A 19145-nucleotide genomic window follows, 5' to 3' on the forward strand; every position below is an offset into this window, starting at 1 on the left:
ATAGGTACCTACCACGTACATAGCCGGGTACCCCAAACATTAGCGCCGCCGCCGATGACGGCGCTCGATGGGAGGAGAGTGAAACAGAGTGAGAGAGAAAGATACAACCGCGCCGACGCTTATTACCCTTTGGGATTGCTGTGTAGTGTGTGTGTTTTTTTTTTCCGTTCCATGCCGCCGCCGCAGCGCTGTGCCGTTTCAGTGCGAGGCCTTAGCTCGCGTTCGGCCGGTGCGCGTGTACCTCCCTCGACTCTGACGACGGCTCCGACGACTTGCAAAGTCACGACTACGACGACGACGGCGGCGGCGGCGGCGGCGGTGGCGGAGTTAGCGTCATAACAATCATAGCATTATTTTTTTTTCACCCCCTCCGTCGTCATCGAGAATACCACTGTCGTATTGTAGTGGTCGCAATCGTAATAATTCGCAGGTAAGACCATAAAAGCATAATGAGACAATAATGTAATTTTTGTATTTAGCTGTATAAAGTCTTGTCCTTTAAAATCCACTGCAGAGTTTACTATTTATAAGTATCAAAACGTTTATTTACCTGTTTAAAAATGTAAAAAGCGATAATCGAGTACGCTCTAAAAACATTTTATTTATATAACTCATGTATATATCGTGGTTTATTAACGCAACGGAAACGTGCGCGGTGGAGGTATATAGGCGTGCAATATAATATATATATATATAGCACAATATTATACACATGTGGCGTGTTTTTGGGAGGAAATTTATTTCACACGTGGGTGGCTTTGAGACCCCGAGAGATGCCTAGATACGCGTGTATTAAATTGTATTTTGCTGCTGGACGCCGATGATAAGTAGAAAGTCCCACGCCACGAGTGATGCAGACGTGTCGGCGACGGAGATTACGTACCTGCTATTGGCTGCCGGCTGGTACATATTATTTTATAATGTATACTGAATAAAATAGAATAATGTGACGGTGAGAGTACATCGTCACATAGTATGCTGGCAGAGTGGAAAATTGATTTTCTCATCTTTGCGCGTGCTGACGATGGATGATGTGTGGGCGGGTGACCGTGGAGGGCTGATATGGTGAGTCCGCCGTGTGGATTCAAAATAAATTAATCGTTAAAACGGATGAATACGTGCCCGGAATGGGAGTCCACGAGAAAAAAGAAATTATTTCAAATATAAATATTAACCAAAACCCAGTTCTCGAGTAAGTGATATACAATATACTACACTTAGACCTATTAGTTATTATTATATTACATACATCATGAAAAATCAACTCGACGATGTCATAAAACAACATATATATATGCAATATTCTACAACTATATAATGGCATACGTGATGTATGTATAAATATTATAATATGATCATTAATTTATTATGACTTTTATTCATGAAGCCTTTAAAACGTTCTGAACGCTTTATAAATACACAATATTTTAAAAACTATATGCTCGTTGTACACAATTATGAGACCCGGGTATATAATTTAATAAAATATAGTAATAATGTTAATTATTAATCTCTTATCGGTCGTATCATATAAATATGAGTTCATATTAAATTATTGTAGGTAGGTATTTTAAAAAAAAAGGTATGTATGAAGGTATGAAGCTATAATTCTAGGTTCAGAAAACTGGGGACATTCTGTAGAAAATACGTTGAATAATTGATCGAAATATGACCTCGCAATGGCCACTCGAGTGACACATACTATACATACACACTTCACTTTTCTACCGCAGTACTTAAAAATCCTAGCAATATGAAAAAACTTATCTTGTCAAACTACCTGAAATTACATGAACTGTAGGTCAGAAACTTACAAATGTGAAGGTACATTATAGTTTATTTGAAAATCAGAACTAGAGTTTTATATATAAAAACCCTGAACGTTTTTAAATTAAAACTTTTTTAATCGTTTTTTTTAAATTTAACAAAAAGTATTTATAATTTATAGAGAACAAAAATACTAATACACACATATTTAACATTTTAATACCATGTATAATGACTAAACTACCTTCATAAACTCATATATTATATTATGGTTTTACATTGCACAGTTATATTATGCAGTAGGTATGCACACAATGTACCTACCTTTTATTATTTCGAGTAACTAAAATTTTTATGTACCTATTATATATAAATATAACTTCTTTTAATTTTGTAATAAAATGTACAACTTATTCTCAATTTGAAATGTTGAGAAGATTAATAAAGTTATTAATTTTATAATGATTTTAATTATTTTTTTATATGAACACGTTTTTAGTTTTAAAAAGTATTTTAAATGAATTATCTACGCATTTATTATTTATTTAATATTATTGTCTATATTAATTGGAAATTGGCCAAATTTATTGATGGTACATTAAAGAAGTCATTTTTAAAATACCTGTAGTACGTGGTTTTCTATTTGAGAAGGAAATATAAAAGGGTAATTTTTTAAACTGCCTATATAAATTCTGAAAAACACGAAAAATTAGTCATTTTTAAAAAATATATAATTAGTATAAAATATTTAGGCTTTAACATTTAATTAAAGTAACCTAGGTACTATAATATTATAGTTTTAAATTATTTTTTTAATGCAGAGATAAACTGTAAAATTGTCATGCACATTTTTATATTACATTGCTTTAGGAGATCAAAAGTAAAAAAATTCCCAGTAATTTTTCAAAAATCCAGAATTCCGACTAAAAATCAGGGAAAATAGGAATATTTACACAAAACTAGTATTTGACCAAATCAATTTTAGTTATTTTGTATGAATGTAATTCATTAACAATATTAATCGTTCGTAAATATTAAAGCCCTCCAGTGTGAATATTAGACCCTCCAGAATTATAATTAGGTAAGGTGAATATTTTTTCTTAAACAAAAATTTGCAAATTATTGTATACAAATGTATTAATGTATACAAAATTGTTCTTTTTAAATATAAGAATTTCATACATTATTCTTCCTTTAACAAAAAAAATTTCTCGGAAAATAAGATTTTTTATGAGCGTTTGAATTTCAAATTTTTTCGACATTGGATATTCACCATTAGATTAACTATATCTATCCTCAATCAATTTTTGGTATTTTGAAGTAATTCAAAAACAAATCATTGTATATACTTAAAATGTTCATCAAATGTTTATTTTATATAATATAACATTTTTAAAACAAAAAGCTTGAATAACTTAATACAAGGTTACTCTAAGTTGTTATTATAGCAATTTCAAAATATTTTAGATACTAGGCACGATTTTTTGAAAAATAAATGTCATTAACATAAATCATGTAAAGGGGAGTGTGGTGGCCTAGCCCATTATAATATGGGCCCCAATATAATTTATGGTTACGCCTATGTACCTGTTGCATACATACAATTTATAACTTATAATTCTTATAATTTATAAGAATTCAAAACTTCTAATATGTAACAAATGGATAATTAGTCAGTATAATATAGTAGGCTAATAACAATTATGGGCATTAATTTAGTGTGTGACCTAAAAATCAATGCTGACCTACAGATTCATTTGTCATGACCTACACGTAATGAACACAAAATAATAATAAAAAATATTAGGAAGGTACATTTCACATATATTTTAATACTAAATAATACATTTTAATTTTATAAATGAGACATGTTCATAAATAATATCATTCAAAAATCCATAAATGAATCAATATTTTTAGATCAAGTGTCTTTGTAACAATTCTAGAGTGGTGACGTGGGTAATGAATTTAACGTAACATTTTTGTTTTTAAACTGACTTCAATTGTTTGTGTATTTGCGCCTGTGTCAAGATTAACAAAATTTTCTGAATGGTTCACAGTTGATGATGTTATCTTGGGGATTGGGGATTTACATACGATTCCCACTTGTCCGACATACATTATAATTTTACCGGTTAAATTTTCTTTTTGAATTATTGCTAAGAGTGTAGGTCACTATAACGTCGTTAAACTATAAAAAATTATTTTTCATTAATATTATCGTCTTTTCTCCAACTAATATTTTTTATTTTTGACCCCCCCCCCCCCTCCAGTGGTGTATTGGTACGGGTACGCGGGTATACGCCGTATACCCATCAGAAGATTTTCGATTTTCGGCGTATACCCAATGTAAAATCTTATTTATACGCTTCCAAAATAACCAGAAAACCAAATAAGATTTAAAATTTATTTAATATTTCATATAGGAAAAAAAGTTATTCGTATTAATGAATTATTTATCAATTTAAGTAGGTATTGAATATAAGTTATATAACAATATGCGTTGTATTTAATGTATTTTAAGACTTTAAGTTCAATTTAGTAAACCCAATATTGAATTCAAAAAATCTTTGTGGAAAATTCTATAGATTGTACCTATAATAATAATGTTATTATAATTTTAATTTTTTTGACATTCGAGTTGATTTTGTTTTATTTTCTATTGTTACATTATACAAAAATTAATAAAATAATGTTAAAAACTATGTACTAATTGAACTGCAATAACGTTATATAATATATACGATGATATAATTTAATCGTTTAGGTTACATACATATATTATTGGTGCGTATACCCATAAATATATTTACCAATACACCACTGCCCCCCTCCCACAATAAGTACAAATTAAATTCACTTTCCTACCAGAAAAGATTGAAAGCATTTTCTGTCCCAAAAGATGATGACACAAAAAAAGAAAGATCACTTATCAGTTAGCTTTTGCTAAAAACTCTATTGAAAATAATCTAACCTGGCCAAAAAATTACTAATTTCATAATTCTTACATAACAGTGTGGATACCACAAACAATGCCACAAATACCAATAGAATTTATTGAAGAAAAAAAAATTAAATTCTATATTTATTTTTAACATATTATAACGTTCAACAAAAAACGAAAAATTGAAAAAACGTTTAAAAATTTAATAACGTCAAACGGAAAAAATCAAATAACGTTTCAACGTACAATAACGTTAAACATTAAAATTGTATAACGTTAAAATACCCAAAACAGAAAAAACATTTTTTTTTAGAGTTTAAGCCTTGATTTTACATAATATTATGCTTTATACAATATTGTAATACTGACATAAAATTTGCATTTCTTTACTAAAAGTTTTGAACTAGCCTTTATTTTTGAAATATGTATTAATACAGTTTAATAATAGCTTAGCTTAATCAATAAGCATAAAGACGCTGCAGAGCTGTTCTAGATACCTTCCGATGCGTCTAAAACGCATAATTGGTGTTGCGAATTTTTAGCTGAATAAATCAACTATGTTCACCCGCTCAACAGTAAAATTCTAAACATAAAACTAAAAAAAGTAATCCTTTATTTCAAAGAACCGTTTCTGGGTGGTGTATTCTATCATGTCCACATGTCTAATAGTATTTTATAAAATTATAATATTATTACTATCATATAACTTACTGCGTTTATGTAAGTACTTATGTATTTATTCTTTTACAATATTATATATAGTTATGTAAAAAAAATTGTATAATAATACATGTGCACTTTGTTTTATTTTTAAAAAATTGAACATTTATGAGTTATGACTAGTTAAGTTAATTATTTATATTTTGATATATTTAATAGTTTTCTACAAAAGTATACATTTTAAAAATGTTGAATAATTTTATAATATAGACTGATCGAAAAATTCATTGAAACATGTTCTGAATACTATATTTCTATTAAAATACTATTTTCTCATAAATTTTATTTTAATTTAAAAAAAATAGTACCATATTGATATTATTTATAGTAATTTGCCTTATTTCATGTGGTACAGTGGTAGGTACAGGAAGAAAAAAAATAGAAGTTACTAATTATTGATGTTTGAATAACAGCTTAATATGTTTCATAGTTCATAATCAAATTTTCAAAAATTAAATTTAGTAATGTTTCACAAAAAAAAAATCGTATCATTTTTTACAATCGGAAATAAAAAAATTCAGATTCCATAAATAGGTATTATAGTTTTTTTTTTTTATTTAAGGATTTAATCTAACCCTTGTAATGCGCTATTAAGTATTGATTGAGATAATATGTATGCACCAACAATTATTTGTTGATTGGTTAGCTTAACCAGATTACGTAGTATAATATTATATGTTGTACTTAACAGTTTACTACTACTAATTGTATTATCTGGATACGAACATATGCATGCAGTCTAAAAATTGCTTTTAGTAGGTACCATAATAATATGAACGTTGTCCATAAATAACGATTTATAGTCTGTAAGTGTAACCACCTAATAATTCATTCCAATATGCTCAATCCTAGTAAATCCCGGAAAATAATTAAAGGTCCATGTATATTGTATATTTGTATACTGCATAATTTACATATTTAATACAATATATGAAATTATATACAGTCGGGGCTAATCCCATGATTGGTATAGGCTATACTTCTGTAGCACGGATCATTTCTTATAGTTTAAACTTTTATAATAATTCTATTCGATTTCCATGGCTCCTAAATATCAATTTATCACTGTTTTCGATTCTTACCGGAGCGATGAATATAATATTGCCTTATTGGTCTTACAATGATCTGTGCATTTTTTTCCATGGTGTCTGCCAATACTTTTTGGAGTAGAAAATTAGCATTGAGAGTGGTTCCTTGTTTAGTTTTCAATAACGAAAAATAATTAAATGCTTGATAAATATATACAAAATAATAGGATAGGTAATTCATTACCTATTATTAAAAAATATCTAAATAAGGTAGGCTCTTGATATAATGAGTTTTAATATTCTGAATAGTTGAGCACTTCCACATATTATTTCTTATTGAAGAATGAAGATAGTTTTACGAAAATCTAAATTCAAGATTATAGATTAGTACAAAACACGAATTTGATTCATTCATTTTTAGTTACATTTTACATTTATTTAGTCGTTAACAAGCTTGTATTCTATTGTTACAAGTTGTTTTAATTATATCCTTTACTTCGATATTCTAAAATATTTAATTTGTTAAGATATTTTTTTATAATTGTAAAAAAAAAGTAAGTACAGTATTAATACAGTATTTGAAAAACAATTATATTCTCTTAGTCATATAGTGTATGTTATAATAAAAATAATAATAATTGGTAAGACTTATTATTATAATAATATTGTTAAGACATATTATATAGCGCCATCCATTATAATTTATATTTTCTATTGTCATTATAATCCACTAACATAAAATGCCTGTACAGTGTACAGGTTAGGTCACTAGGTAATAGGTATATGTATCAAAAGTGTCAATAAAAAATATAACACTCACTTCTCAAATTCTTTTTCTCTCACAATACTACAACAGTCTCAATAGTTATAATGTGTAAAAAATCAATAACACCTAACATCACACCACGAATAAAAAATATTATATTCAGTTAGTACAATTAACCCTGTACTATAATTTTAAAAGATATTTTTTTTTTATTGATTAAGCTGTGACAACGATGGCCATTAGCTTTTTAAATTACAAATACTTTAAGATCTTATACATTTTTACATTTTTTTGAAAACATTTTATAATTTAAGCATTAATTATCTAAGTAGGAAATTGATCAGTTGTTGCGTGTGTGATTCGGGCGTGGAGTGCTTCCGACAGAAGTTTCCGCATTTTGTCTTTCATTTTCGTCTTTCTTAAGCGCAAAAGTCGGTAAAAACATGTTTCACCGTAGGGGGTACAACAACTGGTACTTATATTAAATAGTATTTTATGTTAAAAATGTATATTATAATATTATTACTTATATTAAGTAATTTTGTTATTTTAAGCTGTGGGTCAACCTAACCTATTTCTAGAAATTGCATATGGGACACCCGTATGGCTTGTAATTCAGTAATTGGTGGTATTTGATTTGATAATTTGTAAAGGGACCATAAAAAAATTTAGTACAGGGGCCAATAATTTATGGTAGGTGGGGGTTGGCTGTTACCACATATCGTTGGAGTTTCCTCCGATTATCGATTTAGTGTCAAGTAAGATGAAATCTGTTAGAATAAAAGCCTCCGAGGATGCAATTACATCACGTGATTTTTTGTCCGTTCCTTTGTTGCCCAATACTTGATTATGGCTAGATATTCATATAAGCTTAATGTACTTAGTGAGTTGCTGAGTATGACCGCTTTGTGTATAATGAGTCTTTTTTTTATAAGGTCCAGAGCATTATAATTGCCACTGCTTTAGCTGTGTAGATAGAACTAACATTTGACAGTCTAAGAACAGTCTTGGAATAATACAACTGTTCCTACACCGTATTATCAATTTTTGATCCGGTCGGTGTACCTATATAGTATATAGGTACTTCAGTGAAATCAGGAAGTTCGGATATGATTGATTGGAGTTGTTGTTTATATATTATGGGTAATGGGTATGGTATTTTTCTTAGTGAGTTCACAACACTTAGTTGACGTAGAATGTAGATGTTTGATAAAGCGCTATATATGCGCCTGAATGGTTTTGTTCTTAATAACATCTAGGACCACTCTGATTTGCTTCATTACTTCGATATTATTTTGCGTACGTCTTGTGGCGAATATCATGAGTTTGGGTTCTTTTCATGTTAAAGGGTGATACACCTGCGACCTGCAATATTAAGAGTTCTGGATATCGAACTGGATTGGAATGCTCCAGTATAAGACCGGTGTATGAACGGTATCGATAATTTAGCATTTGTAAATAAATATGAATATATTGGAGCTTAGATAAAATAAGGGCTTTATATTATATTTTGAGTAAACTTGACGAATGGCTTCTCCATGATATTGCAACAGATCAAAATGTGAAATTATAAATGTAATATTGCCTTCAAAAACTTATTTTTAAATGATATTGAAAAAAACTTTACGGGGGAGGGGGGGATTTGGGTGTAGTATCCCCCTTCCACGACTTTTTTATTTTAAACTTGCGTACCATATTTAAGTACTTATCTTAATATATATATATATTTCTTCTCGTGTGTAAGTATTAAAATTCCTCCTAAACGGCTAGGTTAGATTATAGGAGAAATATTAGTAGAAATTAGTATTTATTTACTATTGGTTATTTGGGCAAATCAGGTACAAGCATGCATCAAATCGAATTTTCACACATTGCATGTCGAGGTGCATGCGAGTTACACCCAAAAGAAATTGAACAATCTCAATTTGTTTAATAGTTGCCATTTTTTACGGGCAACGAAGTGCGCGGGATCTGCTAGTTTAACTATAAATATTATTATATATAGGTACTTATTATTAGATATTTTATAGAAACAATACATAAAAAGCCGAATACTCTATGGCAGCTGTACATAACTAAAATAATATTACTTCGTAATAAACACTAATCAGTAATCATTAATCTATTGCAATTTCACAAATATATTGAAATATGGCTTACAATACAGTTTAACTCAGTCAATTTATCGAAACCTATGTATTTCAGTGAGTTAAGAACAATTTTTCAATCAGAATTTGTTATTAATCTGACGGTCGGACTTATAATTTCAAAGTTATAGGTTTATAACCTTTTGAAGTTTGCAATTTTGAGAATTTTACGCCTACGCAGATTATTTCATGAATCTAATTGAAAAATTAATTAATTTTAATGAATATATATATATTTTAATAATAAGTTTTCAAACTTAATAAATAGGTAGGTAGTATTTATTTTTAAGTAATTATTTATTTTAATGTGTGCATGGCGCATGCATTTATACACGAACCTACTTAGGTACCTTAGTTATTTTTTACATTTATATAGTTTTAAGTACTATTTGTCTAAATTCCAATCAATGAGAAACTGTACGACACTTCCTGTTGAATTAAACTCATCCTCGAGAGTTGTCATATCAATTCAAAATTATTGATACTTCTAAGCTCCTGTCATAAATTATTTAAAACTTTCAATCGTGTTAAAATTATGAACAATTAATATATTTCTTTAGGGTTTTTCTACAGTAGAAATTATTTTCTTGGATAATTTTTATTTTGTATTTAAAAGAGTTACGTAACTCATAATTTAATCGAATTAATATTAATGAATCGTTAACTTCGTATTATACTTTATTGAGACTTATTAAAATATATAATTACTTTTAAATTAATGCACTGTTTTTTTTAATTGAGTGGATATTTGTATTTATAACTTAAATATAAATAATATATATATATATTATACATCTTGAATCTCGTTGAATGTAATAATAATTGTAGATTCTGGGCGTAGCGATTAATGTAGGTATTGTATTTACAACGATGTGTGTTTTTTTCTGTCATCAATATTTGGGGTATTGAAAATGCTCCAAGTTTTTACATCAGCATCATTTCTGATAAAAAATTGAATCTAGTTCACATTCGTACAGAAATTCCCAATAGTTTTCGAAAACGCAAAAAAAAATAAAGGAAAAATAGAAAAAAAATGTATTTTATTTTATTTTAACCATCGTAGATACTTGAAATTTTCACTAAATATATATATTAGCATTTTCCATACATGGAAACATTTTTGAAATATTTTGACTCTTTTTGAGCAATGTATAGCTTTGAGAAATTTTAGAATTTTGTAAATTTTTGTAAATTATTGTTGATAAAAACTTTTGCACTCAGTAAAACAGCTTGAAAAGTTAATAAAATGTTCTTCGTAAACTTCTTCAATAGCATTTAAAAAATACTTAAGATATATAAGCAAGCCTATTTTTTATATGCATTTAAAGTTCAAATGTTGACAAAAATTAATCAAAATAGCCCAAAAATGTACAAATTATTTTTCAGTTGGAAATTCGTAGAGTTTTTTTTCCATAACCAACATTAGAAATTTTAAAAGAAGAATCCCTATAAATTTTTCTACATTTAACAAAAAAAAATGTTTACCTGAAAGTAACATTAATTTTTTATGGGCATTTCAATTTAAAATGTTTACGATATTTGATGTTTTGATGTAAATTAACGAATTCCCGAATTAATCAATTTTTGATATTTTGTTGTAATTCCTAAAAGAATAACAGTAGGGCGTAGACACTTGAAATTTTCACCAAATATTTGTATTAGCATTTTCCATACATAGTAAAATTCAAACTATTTCAAATTATTTTGACACTCTTTTTAAGCTATATGGGCTATTATAGCAATGAGAAATTTTTCAAATTTTGTTAGTTTACAGATAGAAATTCATAAAAGTTTTTTTTATAGCTAACATTAAACATTTAATAATATATTCCCTACAAATTATTCTACCTTTAACGAAAAAAAAATTTACTAGAAAGGTATTTTTAGCCATGAGATATTTTTGATTTGTATTAATTTTTTTTTAATTATTAAAATTAATTATTATTACAAAGATTATTTATAGGAGAATACAACGTCTCCGATCAGAATCGTTTTTCGTATGCACTATGCTATAATTTATCATTGAATTCAAATATAACAAGTCCATTACAAACACATACTCGACAAATACTGTATACTTATAACTTATTGCAAAGCAGTACACACTTGTCCACCTTTTTTTACTTAATCTCTTTTATATTTAAATACAACGTCAGTTATAATATATTGCAACTAAAAATATAAAGTTTTGTATCTATTTTTTTAATTTTTAACTAAAAATATGTTATTCTCAAGTAAAAAAAATAGCAAAAACAAATTAATAGACAGTCATATAATCATATACCTAGTCAAATACATCTATAAAATATATAATGGGACATAGAAAACAGAAAATGCTCTAAAGTTCGTCGATTTTACTCAGTAAAGTGTTTCACTAGGTCGCACGAGTCACGAGACTATATACATTGGTATTGATGTTTATTATTATAAATCTGAACAGTCAGTAGCCGAACCAACAACTTTTATCCAACTAGGAAATCCAGACTATTATTGAAAATACATAACATTATGTTTTTAATAATTTTCTAAATTATTAATTATTTTTATTATTTTTGACAAAACTTGTCCATAATCTGATATATAAAATAGCTAGGATAGTTCATTTAATTGTTGTTAGGTTAGATAGATTATGATCATATTATTTTGGGTTTGAATAGTTTATTGTTTATCATTTACAAAATAAACATGTGATACTACCAAAAAAAAAAGGTGGGTAAGTGGATGTCACTCTGCTGTACAGTAGGTTACAAGTGGGTCACTGTAATGGGTGGTGTTAAATTTGAATTCAATGATATAATATCATTGTATAAGAAAAACGATTCCGAGCGAAGGTCAGTCAGCCTATGATGTTACTAAGTATATTATATTTGATTATATTATTGTGAATAAAGTAATTTATATAGAACCTATTTACGTGGAGCCTTGTTTTAAATTTTCAATCCTTAGCTATAAAAGTTGAACATTTTATACATTTTTAACTACAAAATAATTATTAAATTATAAATTTGATAAATTTTGTCAAGATTTGAACTTTAAATGCTTATAAAAAAAAATTGTGCCTATGTATTTTTAATATTTTTCAACTGTTATTATAATGTTGTATCAGGAGCCTTATATTAAATTGTCACGCTTTGTTACCCAACAAATACAATTTTATTGATATTTAAAGACAAAAAACTAACTACATTTTTACTTTTGACCTCCCAAAGTACCAACTAGATTCACTTTCCTATCAGAAACAGACACAAAAATTAAAATTAAAATTTAAAAAAAAATTTAAAAAAATTTAAAAAAAAAATAAAAAAAAACACACATCATTGTAAAATCAATACATTCATCGCTTCACTCAGAATCTAAAATTAATGATGGAAGCGGACTAAATTATTACTCCTAAAATATTGTTTTGAATCTCACTTTCATAATTTTTAAAACTGTAAAACACATTTTAAATAATAGCTTTTTGGTATATATACAAATAACATATTTGGATTCAAATATAGAAAATACACAATAAATCTGTTAAATAAAATAACATAAATATGTTTTAGGAAAAGATTATTTAAAAATGATTTTATTTTTATTTACTTATACAGTATAATATAAAAGCTTTAAAACTTCGGGAAATGTTAATAATTAAATTTCTTCTGTTTAAGTGAGAAATTATTAATAACTTATGAATAAAAGTTTTGTTTTAGGAGCTGAAAACTTAATTTCTAGTAATTTTCAATAATAAATTTAAATATTTTGTATGGACCTAGAATGCTAAATATCATGACATCAAAATATTGTGAAATGTTGAAACTCTTATCTTAACATGACAATAATATACACAAAAAAGTTAAAAAAAAATGAGTTATAAAAACATGTTTTACAAATTAAAATATATTTCCTTATAAGACTCAAAATAAAAAATAAAAAACTACATATACATATATGATCAAATTAATATGAAACACAAATTATAAACATAAAATATGTTTGCTATTTTTATGAAGGTATATTAAAAACTAAGTAATATCCTAGAAATTCCTTAATATAAATATCTCTTTAACTCAGATGAATTAAAGATAATTTATAAGTGTACAAAGTAAAAACTAGACAGCATGGATATACAATAAAAGAGTGTACTGGAAACTCGATTTACTTCGCTTACTACGGCAACAGATACATATATTGATGCTTCTTATTTTTCTTCTTCGGGTACACGGTTGATAGGACCATCTCGTCAATTGTCAAACACCCATCTCTCCAGCCATCTTTTTCAGATGCTCGTTATTTCAAATCTGAACCTCCACCTACCCATATCGGTTGAAACGTGGATTGAGCGTTTCGTGAGGTATTATTACGGTATATTGGTATACCAATGCATTCGAAAAAAGATTCTTAGTGTGGAACTTGGTTAAAAATGGGCATGCTTAAATTTCTTTCATAGTATTGAATTTTTTTATTTATACTGCAATTAACTACTGAATACATTTAAAAATGGTCTGTTTGAAGTGACAAATTTATTTAATACATAATCGATTGATAACGTTTATAAGTATAATATATACACAACATACAACTTTTGGAAAGCACTGATACTATCATACATTTCGTCACTGTAAACAACAAATAAAAATATAATTTTAAAACCGATTCCATTCTTTGCGTTGAATAACATTTTAGCGATAATAATTTACTTTTAATTTGTGTAATTTGTGACGTTTTATCTATAACTTTTTTTCAATACCATACAACAATATTATAATATAATGTTATTATTTTTCGGTCATTATAATATAATATAAAATGTATACCAATTAGTTTGTTATTGGTAGAGCTCATAACAATAGGTATATTCACAACATAAGTTATTATGACGTATTGAATATCAAATTTAAAATTACCATTATGATAGGATTATTGTAATTATGGATTGTAATTGTAAATTGTAACGGAGCAAGTACCTACCTACCTATAGTATGTTATTAGAAATACTGAAATAAGGGTATTCGTTTGGCAATACGCGCAACCATCAGGGTAGGTAGAAAAATGTGGGGGTGTGCAAATAGTTTTAAGGATAAAACGAGACGTAAGAATATTGGATTCAGTCAGGCAAAAGTTAACCCTAAAATCGACCAGGGACACACAACGGGAAGGGCGAGTCGATCCCTCTGGATATAAGAATTTAGAAAAGAAAATGAGGCTTCCATTTCGTCTCTGATCAACGGTCAGACTAGTTGTGTTTAATATATTTTGGCGAACGAGTGCAGAATATATTATATTATATTTTCGTCACAGGTGGGAGCATAGAACCTAAAATAATGAATTATATTTTTGACGTAAGAAATACATAAATATAATATTATATAACTTTTTTTAGTGTATTTTCGCCATCTTCTTTTCGAAATAATGAGTTACCAATCTACCATCACTGCCACCGGCAAGCGTATACATTTATTTCATACAACACAATATTTCCCTTCCGAAATATCATTACATTCCAAACCGTAATCAATACAGACTTCAAAATAACTATTGTTAGCTACCTAACCAAATAAGTTGACACTTACAATTTATAAACCGAACGGAATAATGAACTAATTTATAATAATAACTAATTAATAATAATAATTAATGTAGGTTTAATCAGACATAGGTACAAGCATTATAATATGGTGATAGTATTAACATTTCCCTGGTTTAAATAATGACAATGCATAATGCTTTTTGTTTTTACTTTTTATACATAAAGGCCATAACGCCCAATGTGCGTTCCTGTAAAGTGTAATAGTTTTAATTATTATTATTTTTATTTACTTTACATCACAATACCACGTTGAGTTGTATGTACATGTTATTTCAAAAAAAACGTCTACATTTGTATTATATTTTATTACGCTAACTTTTGGTAAAAATTTTATATTTCATTAGAAACTAATTTTAGTTAAAAATCGTTATAGCATAGTTGTTCTAAAAAATTTATTTGTTGTAAAATTGAATAATAAAGTTCAAGTGTAAATAATATTTACGAGGATAGGAATATTTTATAAATTTATATTGGGTATTTTTACTAAATATTTGGCCGTATAAATATAGTAACTTCAAATTTAACATGTTTAAATTAAATATGATTAAAAAATTTCCTCTTATAATAAGGATCCACAGTTATAAATTTGTAAATTTGTAGTTGGTTTCCGTCAGAACCTATAACACGCTGCTAAACCAGGGGCCCAAACTTTTTAGTTTTTACGCTACGACCCATTTTGGAAAATTTTTAAATTTTGGCAACCCTTAATAACATACTAAATAATTCATTAAATTAACATTTTTTTGTTGTTGTTGTTACATTGATGATCGCTATCTTTGAGGTGACTTATTTAGTACAACAGCGTTGTGGTGACTCGTTATTCCGTCACTGGTACACTCGTAATCCTCGCGGATCATGATAAAACAATTCAGACCTAAACTGCATTTATATCAAAGTAATAAATTTAGGTACAATAGTTACACGGAAAATATTCGTAAATTGTATACATAAATTATATATTTTATTTTTTTTGTATATTATATTTTATAATAATCTAATATAAAATAATGAATATGGGATATTATAAAAATACATGTATATTTCAAAACTTTCAGCGACCTACCAAACATATAATTGTGACCCACAGTTTGGGAAACTCTGCCATAAACCATTTAAAAATCCAACACCTGAATAACCAACACCCCATATACTTAACCTTTTTACAACACCTGAATTATCCAAAACATCCAAGTTAACCAGACACTTACTAACAAGTAATTTTGACATTTTGTATGTATTTTTTGAGATTTGTTCAATTTTAAAACCGTGATTCGTGGACTGAAGGGTGAGTGTGTAGGATAGTTCTTCAAAAATGAATTAATATTGATGATTATCGCGACAACGATGATCTAAATTGCCATAATGTTATAATAACCATAGTTATCATGGTTTATCAGTAATATTTTACAAGTTGAAATAATAATCTAAGTATTTCCTATAAATTAAAAAAATAGGTAATTCATGTTTTTAAATTAAGTTTGTTCAGAATTGTAGAATGAAAGAAATGCCATTCAATTCTTTAAGCAAAATATACAAATTCTGGATAAACTTATAATACAATTTTTTCATCACTTTAATTATTAGGTATGTCATACAAAAAAACTAATTTTACTGACGTAACTATAAGTACACTAAATTTGTAAATTTCGTTTTACTTAAATACTATAGGTTATAACTTATAATATTTTAAATATATTTTTATTATTTTTATGTTATGTATATTATATAAGTAATACTATGGCTCAGTCACTAAAGCCAAATTTTATTCATGATCAATAAATTAAAAATCAGTTTTGCCTAGATCACTTAACAACCCTATATTAACCCGGACAATCATGTGTGGTTATAAGCACCCAAATGTTTGAATACCTGAATTCATCTGTAGCACCAGAAACCCGAAACTCAAATAAATAATTCTGATGCAAAGCCCTGGTTTCTACGTTTCTTAAAGCGAGCCGTATAGTTAGGAGCTAGCCGATTAATAAAACATATTATGTGAATATTTTGAAAGTTAAATTTATACTTATTTTTTTTTATTATATAAATATTTAATTCATGTTGAAGGAATTTTTTATATTATGTAGGTATAACTAAAATATATGATAGTATTAGTAAAACGATTAAATCGTGGTAAATTAAATGTCAATAATTTTGTCTAAATCCTAAAACAAATAAGATTGACTATAATTAATAGTATAGTTAGATAACCATCTGATTAAATTTGGAAATTATTCAATGGTTGTTAAGTTGAATTTGTAACTAATATAAGATCTGAAAATAATTAAAATTAATATTATTTCTACTAGCATTAAAATCGTTTTTATTTATTTATTGATCCATTAACTTGAATAAAATATTTAAGAAATACTTTCAGCACTCTAACTACAATTTTATACTGTATATTTCAGTAAATACATAAAAATAAATAATATTGATTTTTATAAGTAAATCGCAAATTCATATTTAATAATATACATAATAATATTGAATTATGTAAAGAGACAATTGTTTGTTTGTATGTTATTTAAACAAAACTACAGGTGCTATTGTACTAATATTATAATTTCCACAAAATACTTAGGTACCTATAAGAATTTCAAAATATAGTATCATATGCATAATGCATCTCACCTAATAAATTCTCAAATGTAGGTATAAGTTTTTGATGAGCAACGTTGATGTGACATCAGGGGTGATCCGCTAGGAACGGATAACTAATGCTGGAGAACGAAAAGTCCTTTTCTGGCATTTGTTATGTCCACTGACATATTATAGACACGGAGAGGGACAGACGGACAGTCACGAGATAGAAAGTGAGAGAGTTATGAAGGTTTGTAACATTAACGATGGACATAATGCGGAGGGCACACAGTGAAGCGGGCAAGATAATTCTGACTTACAAATGAGCAAAACACAAGGGTGAGAAATGAAGAGGAAATAATAGTAGGATGACAAGAGGAAGAATATTTTGGTTAATGTATTTCCTCAATTGGTTGTGCTCGTTGAATGAAAATTATTGATCCTGTGTCATTGTCTTTCTTTTTCTAATGACCGACCTATTGGCTATTATTATATTATTGTTTTAATTTCCATAAAATAAAATGTGGTTGTGTTTTTACTTTTTTCTATCTTCTTAACTTGTGAGGTGCTTCCAGGAATGACAATTATAAAGTATGTCTGTCTGATGAACATCTTTTACTCGTGTAATGAAATGTGACAAGACAACGTTAGTCCAATTATTACACATGTATTCCTATGTTACATTTTTTTTAAATCATTATTGTATAGATTTGTTGTTAGCCAAGACGGGTAGGGTGCAAATAGTGTATATAACGAATGACCTTATAATAAATATATGGCACATTATTTTCGAGAATTTATTTCTAACATGTCGCAACCAATACTCACGTGATAAATGAGTCATTTTCCAAAATAAATATTAAGTTATAAAAATGATTAAACAAAACTTAGCATTTATAACAAAAAAAAACTAATACAATTTAACTAAAAATACATATTACACTAGTAAGATTTGATATCAAAACTTTTAAGGTGATACTAAAATAATTAATTAAAAATCAAATTCATAACTTTTTTAGAAACTACATTTAGTTTACTAAGTAACATTTCTTATAAATAACAAAAATATTTTAATAGTAGGTATATAAAACGTTGACAGTTTTTAATATTTTATTTCTATTTCAATATCTTTAGTAGGGGTAGAAACTTTCTTGACTTTTATTGAATTATTAAATTATACGACCTTATTTGCTGTTAACTTCAGATCGAAAAGGAAAAAACTACGAGTTGAATATTTTATAACTGTTATTATCAAAGTAAATATGTAAATATTTTATACTTATTCATGTAAGGATAAATACAAAACATTTTTTTTTTAATACGTTTTGTAATAAATTAATACTTAACATGTGTCATATACTTTGTCGTATAAAGTAGGCCAAAGAATATTGAATTTTTGGCGATGGAAAAAAAGTCCCTTCAGAAATAATAATAAGCCATTCAGATTTATACATTGTTGAATGACCAGCACGAAGAATATAGAAAATATAGGTATTCCACTCGATTTATAATCGATAAGACTGAATGTAAGATTAAACTGATTGTATGCATAATTTAATCTTATATTTTGTATATTAAATTTAAATTATAAAAAAGTCAAACTACAAAATAAAGTTAAATA

General features: G+C 27.2%; 1 protein-coding gene across 1 annotated transcript in view; it reads left to right on the forward strand.

Annotated features, from left to right (window-relative positions):
- The first annotated feature begins 216 nt into the window (after window positions 1–216).
- The window catches only part of LOC132939289 (beta-1,4-N-acetylgalactosaminyltransferase bre-4-like), a 44014-nt gene continuing 25085 nt past the window's right edge, over window positions 217–19145 (forward strand). Inside the window, exon 1 of the mRNA XM_061006376.1 lies at window positions 217–430. The gene's annotated coding sequence lies outside the window, so the exon portion shown is untranslated. The remainder of the gene's footprint in view (window positions 431–19145) is intronic.

This window comes from Metopolophium dirhodum, chromosome 2 (genome assembly GCF_019925205.1).
Source record: "Metopolophium dirhodum isolate CAU chromosome 2, ASM1992520v1, whole genome shotgun sequence".
Lineage (NCBI taxonomy): Eukaryota > Metazoa > Arthropoda > Insecta > Hemiptera > Aphididae > Metopolophium > Metopolophium dirhodum.